The following is a 7,700-nucleotide window of genomic DNA, read 5'->3' on the forward strand; positions in this document are numbered from 1 at the left end:
CACACACACTACTGCCAGAGCACTGCCAATTCCCAGGGTGCAGGCTGGGTGCATGGCTATTACTGGACCCCGGTATGAATGGGCTCAGACACCTAGTGCCTGGTCCTGCTCTTGGCCAGGGTGCACAGGGCTGTGCTCTAGACTAGAACTGAGTCTCCAGCTATGGGGCGGGTGCAGACAGCCAGTGGTGGGTCAGGAGAGCAGGTTGGGTGCACAGGAGTCCAGGGGCGCAGTTGTAGCACAGGGTCCAACACTGGTCTCTGGCTCTCGCAGGGCACATGACAGTAGCACTAGGGTGCAGGGCGTGCAGTAGCCATACATGCTGGTGCTAGACCCAGTGCGTGGGATGGGGGCCCGAGGATATCTCACAGGTGCACAGAGTTCTGTTTGCCTAAGAAGCAGGCAGGGCCTGCGAGGTAAGTGCCGGGGCTCCGGCGGGGCGTGGGCTCTAGGTGCACAAGGTGAGCGCTGAGTTTAGGGTTGCGGGTAGCACAGGCACAGGCAACTAGTGGGGGTCCTGGGGTGCAGACAGGGCGCAGGAGGACAGTGCTGGGTTCTGGGGTGGGAGACAACTGCCCAGGGCCAGTGCCAGACCTGGGGCGCACACTAAGACCCGCAGCTTCCTTGGGCGTGCTCAGATACCTGGCTTCCTTGATCCAGGTGTTTGCAGGACTCACTGTGCCACTGTGGTCCCATCTTTGGTGAGCACACACGCTTCTGGCTTGGGTGCTGCTCGCTGCTTAAGATGAGGCTCTATGACCGTTTTCAAACTGTTGGATCATTTTGCCATGGTGGTATTAGTCAGGTCCAGGGAATGCAGTTTGGGCCGGCAACCTGTGCTGGCTCCAGCGGGCGGCCAGGTTGTGTCTGCAGCAGGTCTCTAACAGGTCCATTTGATTAATAATATTCTTTAGGTCCGAGGTGTGTTTACCAACCTTTTGTCAAGAAGATCAATCTTGTGATGTAAGAGGTGATTTGAAGTCTCCCAGTATTATTGTATTGGCATTTATGTGTCTTAATATCACAAAGAGATTTTTTTGTTGTTGTTTTGTTTTTGTTTTTTGTTTTTTTTGTTTTTTGTTTTGGTGGTATTGGGGTTCCTGGAAGCCCTTCTACCTCAAGGCTACACTCCTCCCAGACCCATTTTATTTTTTGGAAACAGGGTCTCCTAAGCCAGCAAGCCTGGTTTTGAACCTGCACGATTCTCCTGTCTCCCCCTCCCAAGTGTGGGCATTAAAAATGTGCGCCACAACACCCGGCCAAAGAGTTTGTTTTATGAATGTAGCAGTACCTAAGTTTGGAGCATAAATGTTGATTATCATTGTTTCCTCTTCCTGGGTTGTTCCTTTTGCCAATAATATGACCATTTTTGTCCCTTCTAATTAGCATGGGCTTGAAGTTTAACTTATCCAAAATCATAGTTACTACTCCTGCCTGTCTTCGTGTTCCATTGGCATGGATTACCTTACTCCAGCCCTTTACTTTGAGTTTGTTGCTATCTTTACTTATAAGGTATGTTTCTTGCAAGCAGCATATAGATGGATTCTGGTTTTTAATCCATTTTGGCACTTTATGTCTTTTTATTGGGGATTTGAGGCCATTTGCAATTAGTGTGATTATTGAGAGATGATTTTTACTTCCCAACATGTTGTGATTTTACTTCTGTATGAAATATTGTTTGCTCTTCTCTTCTTAGTTGTCTGCTGGATGGACATTCTTGTTTCTCTTGTTCCGGCATGAATTTCTTGTTTCTTCTTTGTAGTTGATCTCTTTGAGTATTTTTTTTTTTGTGCTGGTTTTGAAGACATAAATTCCTTCAGCTTCTGCTTCGCATGGAAGAATTTTATTTCCCCATCTAATTTGAGAGATAATTTTGCTGCTTAGGAAATTTTTGGCTGCAAGTTATTTTTTTTAAGAGTTTGGAATATGTTACTCCAAGCCTTTCTGGCATTCATGATTTGGTTTGTGAAATCTGGAGTGATTCTAATTGATTTCCCTCTGAATGTCACTTTGTCTTTTGTTTTTGTTGCCTTTAAGATTTTCTCCTTGGCTTCTACATTGGTCATTTGACTATTATGTGGTGTGGTGAACCTTTTCTCTGATATATTATAAAGGGGGTTCTATAAGTTTCCTGTACCTGTGTATCAATCTCTTGCTCTATGCTTGGAAAGTTTTCTGCTATTACTTCTTTGAAGAGATTGTTAAGCCCTTTGGTTTCACCTTCTTTTCCCCGTGCCTGATCCCATCAGATCTTGGGAGCTAAGCAGGGTCAGGCCTGGTTAGTACTTGAATTAGAATTACTTTTCAAAAGTATTACTTTAGGTTTTCTTAAATTGAATTCCTGCATTTTTTAGGAATTTATTTGTATAAATGAGGATGGAAATGGATTCATTCCTATTTGTTTATTATTTACAACAGATTCACTTTCAAAACTGACTTTAAGTGGCATACAAATTTCTTGTCACAGAATACATATACATATCTGTATGTATGTATGTATGTATGTATGTATATATATGTGTGTGTATGTGTGTTTGAGTATATATGTGTGTGTGTGTGTTTGTATATATATATATGTGTGTGTGTATGTGTGTGTGTGTGCATGTGTTCATATTGATACATGCATGTGAGATTTCTCATATCATGTTGACTCTCCTAAAAAATCACCCAATACTCAACTGAGTATAGTTATTTATGGTTTTGAGAACCCATACATCATTTTCTACTACTGGTATAGGCTATTACGAGTTGAATTTATTTAGAGTTCTCATTCTTTGAGATTTCATTATTAAAGTAGTACCTGTTGTCTAGTCAATTTATTTTTTCAAATTTTATTCCATGTAGTATAAAAATCAGAATTTTTTGCCTATTTTCTGTGTATTTATTGTTATTTTAATTGTTTTATGAAATATTTACCATATTATGGTTTAAATATTGGGGAGGGTAGTAGTACTTTGACTCCGGTTAATAGTTTTGTTGATCTTTCTAGTTATATTTTAAAATTACCTAGAGAAAAGAAGCAATTATCTCACTTGAAAATAGTTGATAAGGCATACTGTATAACAATGAAGTAAATGCAATGCTGTCCAAGCTGTCAACACATTTTACTGCGACATTCATGAATGTTTTAGGCAAGAAGCTGTTTCAGTGAATTTAATGGAAAAGAAATCACTTGCAAAAAAAAAAAAAAGCCACTGCCCATAATTTATTGCCCTTTCCATCTGCTCCTGGAGGAAGACAGTTTGATACACTTTGTATCATGCTAAAAATGATGTCTTGCATGTGGGGGTTATTTATACCTGCATACAGGTAAAAAAAGAACTGCTTTCATTTCTTGAAATCATCACTATATAAAGAAACCAGCGTTCAACTCTAATTCTGTCTTGTCATGCTATATTGAAGAGTCTTGTGTACACACAGGAGAGATAAGTATGAGAAGATGGACTGGACTAGAGGTGGTAAAACTTAACTGGGTTCAATATCCAGTACCACACACCAAAAAAGTGCCATTATAATAAATCTTTTTGTTATTATATGTAGTAGCATCTTAATTTTATATCATAGAATTTCAAGATAGGATTACTGGGTAGAAACTCTATGTTTTTAAATTTTAGCACATCTTACTAGATTTCTTTTTTCTGAGAGCTATAACTAATGCCATTTTCTTCAGCAAAAAAAGAAAAACAAATTTTCCCCTATGTATTCTCAGCAATAGATGTTAGCACTTTTATATTTTATCCATATCTGGTAAAAATGTAATAATATTTTTAAATTAATATCTGTTTTACTAATTATTACCAAAGCTGAAATATTTATTAATCTGTGAATTTTATTTTATTATTACTTATTTTTTCTATTTTTATCTCTGCTTATTTTAAGACTTCTTCATATTTTATAGACAAAAATTCATCTGATCCATCTGATTTAAATATTTTACCTATAATCACTTTCCTAATATTTTTGCTAATGCTGTATTTTGCTGTACAAACAAATATACCTTTTTCTTTTCTTTTAGCCTCTGAGTTCTCTATTCAGTTTTTCTTGATCCTTAACTCTTGTGCACAATTCTTTAACAAGCACTTTCTCTTTTCTGTTGCTATAAAGTTTCATAAAAAATAAGCAGGTTAATAATATTCTGATATTATAGTTTAAATATATACAGAGATTCTCAGTAAACTAAGAATTGTAACAGGTAAAAATACAGAATAAAGCCAAAATTTTATAAAACCTAGAGGTAAGGATGCAGAAAGAAATAGATATAATAGGACAGGAAGTGAAAAATGCTACAGGGAAAAACTGATACAATACTGCTCTCACAGAAAGAATCTCTTGCTCTTATCTCAGTGAACTGGTTGCCAATGTTAGGACAATAAGATGTTCTCATGAAACATTCCTTCAATTGTTAGAAAGTTACATTACAATCCATTGTTAATTTTACAAATCCTTAGCATATTTTATATTTTATTAAATGTCACTAAGGGCATTAATCTAATGCTTTTTTTGTATTTATTATAATCTCTATACAAACACATACACACACATAAATATATATATATATACATACATACACATGTAATCTATTACATACATATATATGTATATGTATATATACATATATATACATATATATGTATGTATATATATGTATTTACAAGATTTGGCATCTGTAGAGTCAACCAAGTGCAGTTGGAAAAAATTTGAAAATAATTTTGTTCTGAACATGTGCATATATTTTTTCTTTTTGTCATCCCATAATAATACAATATAACAACTATTGACATAGCACTTACATTATTTCAAGTATAAGCAATATAAAAATGACTTTAAAATTTTGGAGGGTATGCAAATGCAAATACCACATCCCTCTATATAAAGCACTTAAAGTTTTGTAACTTTGGGTGGGGTGGGATGCAGGGTCCTGGAAACAGGTGCTTATGGATACTGAGAGATGAACATGTGTGTGTGTGTGTGTGTGTGTGTGTGTGTGTGTGTGTGTGTACATTTGGAACATGGATTTTTCTACATATCTATTTTATTTAAAATTTTGCCATTAATAATTTAATCATACATTCTCTGTTCAGCAGTGTGGTGTTCAGTCTCCACATGTTTATGTGCTTACTCTGGGTCTTCTTATAGTTATTTTCTAGTTTCATTGTGGTTTGAAAAAGTGCAGGGAAATATGCCACATTTTTTATTCACTAGAACTCACTTAGTAGCCCAGGATATTGAAGAACATTTCATGAGCAGCTGAGAAAAATGTAAACTCTGCTGTAGTTGGATGGAATATTCTGTATGTGTCTAATAGGTCCATTTGATTTATGGTGTTCTTTAGATCTGAGGCATCTTTACTGATCTTTTGTCTAGAAGATAATTCTAGTGGTGGGAGAAGGGTGTTAAAGTTTTCCAGTATTAATGTATTGGGATCTATGTGTGACTTAATGTCACAAAGAGTTTGTTTTATGAAAGTAGCTGCAGCTATGTTTGGGGCATAAATTTTGACTATTTCTATTTTCTCTTGCTAGATTGTTTCTTTTACCAGTAAAAAGTGACCTAATTTGTCTCTACTGATAAGGTTGGGCTTGAAATTTAACTTGTTTGATATTATAGTTACTATCCCTGCTTGTCTTCAAGTTCCATTGGCTTGGATTACCTTGCTCTAGCCCTTTACCTTTAGTTTGTGACCATTTTTCCTTGCAATGCATGTTTATTTCAGGCAGCATATAGGTGGATTCTGGTTTTTAATCTATTTTGCCACCTTATGTCTTTTTATTGGGGAGTTGAGGACATTTCTGTTCAGTATGATTATTGAGAGATGATTTTTAATTTCTAACATTTTGAGTTTTAACTTCTATTTGAGGTAGTATTTTCTTTTTGCTTAGTTGTTTGTTCAATGGAAATTATTGTTTCTCTGGTTCTGATGTGTTTTACTTCTTTCTTCTTCCTAGTTAATCTCTTTGAGTATTTTTTCTAGTGCTGATTTGGAAGAGATAGATTTTTTTAGCTTCTGTTTGTTTTGAAGATTTTTATTTCCCCATCAAATTTGAGTGATAGTTTTGCTGGGCAGAAAGTTTAGGGCTGCAAGTTGTTTTATTTCAGAGTTTTAAATATGTTACTTCAGGCCCATCTTCCATGTTCTTGGATAGGCAGAATAAATATAATCAAGATGGGTATTATTCTAAAAATGATCTACAGATTCATGCAATATCCATTAAATTACAAAGGTCATTCCCCACAGACATAGAAAAATCACTCCTTAAATTTATTTGGAACAACAACAGAAAAAAAACAGAATAGCCAAAGTAGTTCTCATCAACAAAAATCATGCAAAAGGAATCACAATACCTGACTTTAAACTATACTACAAAGCTACAGTAATAAAAACAGCTTGGTACTGGAACAAATGCAATTACATAGACCTATGGAGCAGAATAGAAATCTCAGAATAAATTCACACCCTTATGGCCAACTGATTTTTGACAAAGAGGTAAAAAAAAATACACTGGAAAAAAGATAACCTCTTCAACAAATGGTAAAAACTGATTCAAAAACTGGTTAACTATATGTAAGAAAATGGAAATAAACAAAAATGTCTCACCCTGCATAAGAATCAACTCAAGATGAGTCAAAGACTTGGAAATCAGACCAGAAACCTTAAGGCTCCTTGAAGAAGGCATAGATCCAACACTGTAACACATAGGCATAGGTAAAAACTTTTTCAACAAGACCCCAAAGGCACAAGAAACTAAACATCAGATAAATACTTGGGATTGCATTAAAGAGAAAAGCTTCTGTAAAGGAATAATGATAAGAAACATGAACAAAAAGCTAAAAGAATGGAAGAAAAATCTTTCCAACTATTTCTCAGATAGTGGACTAATATTGAGAATCTACAGAAAACTCAAGAAACTTAGCACTAAGAAAATAAATAACCTAATCAATAATGGACAAGTGAACTAAAGAGACACTTCACAAAAGAAGAAACTCAAATAGCCAATAAATACATAAAGAAATGCTCAACATATTTAGCAATCAGAGAGTTGCAAATAAAATCTACTCTGAGATTTCACCTAACTCCAACTAGAATTGAAATCATTCAAAACACAAACAACAACAAATGCTGGAGAGTATGTGGAGAAGTGGGATCTCTAATACATTGTGGGTGGAATTGCAATTTAGTGCAACTACTTGGAAAACAAAGTGAAGGATCATCAGAAGAATGAGAAATTACCTACCATATGATCCAGCAATGTCACTTCTGGAATTTTACTCAACCATAAAGAAGAACAAAATTATGTCAATTACAGGTAAATTGATAGAACAGGAGAACATCATGCTAAGTTATATTAGTTACTCACAAAAAAATCAGATTATTTCTCTAATATGTTTAAGCCAGGGGAAAATAGGGGTCATAGGAGGAACTCTAGAGGAAGGAGGAGAAACCATAGATGAGCAAATAAGGAGGCCTCACTGGAATTGATGGGAGGGGGAGGAAATAAATTCTCTAATGTACATGATGTACATTCACAAACATATCAAATCAATCACTAAGTCAAACATGAGGGGGGGAAGGAGAGAGAGAGGGGTAAGAAGAGGGGGCATTAGAGAAAGACTAAATGAGTCCTGTGTGCATGTATGCTTCTACCATCTTGTACTGTATTAAGATGTATGACAAAAATCTTTTCCTATTCTGTTGGCTCTCA

The sequence above is a fragment of the Muscardinus avellanarius genome, assembly GCF_963383645.1.
Source record: "Muscardinus avellanarius genome assembly, chromosome: 4".
NCBI lineage: Eukaryota > Metazoa > Chordata > Mammalia > Rodentia > Gliridae > Muscardinus > Muscardinus avellanarius.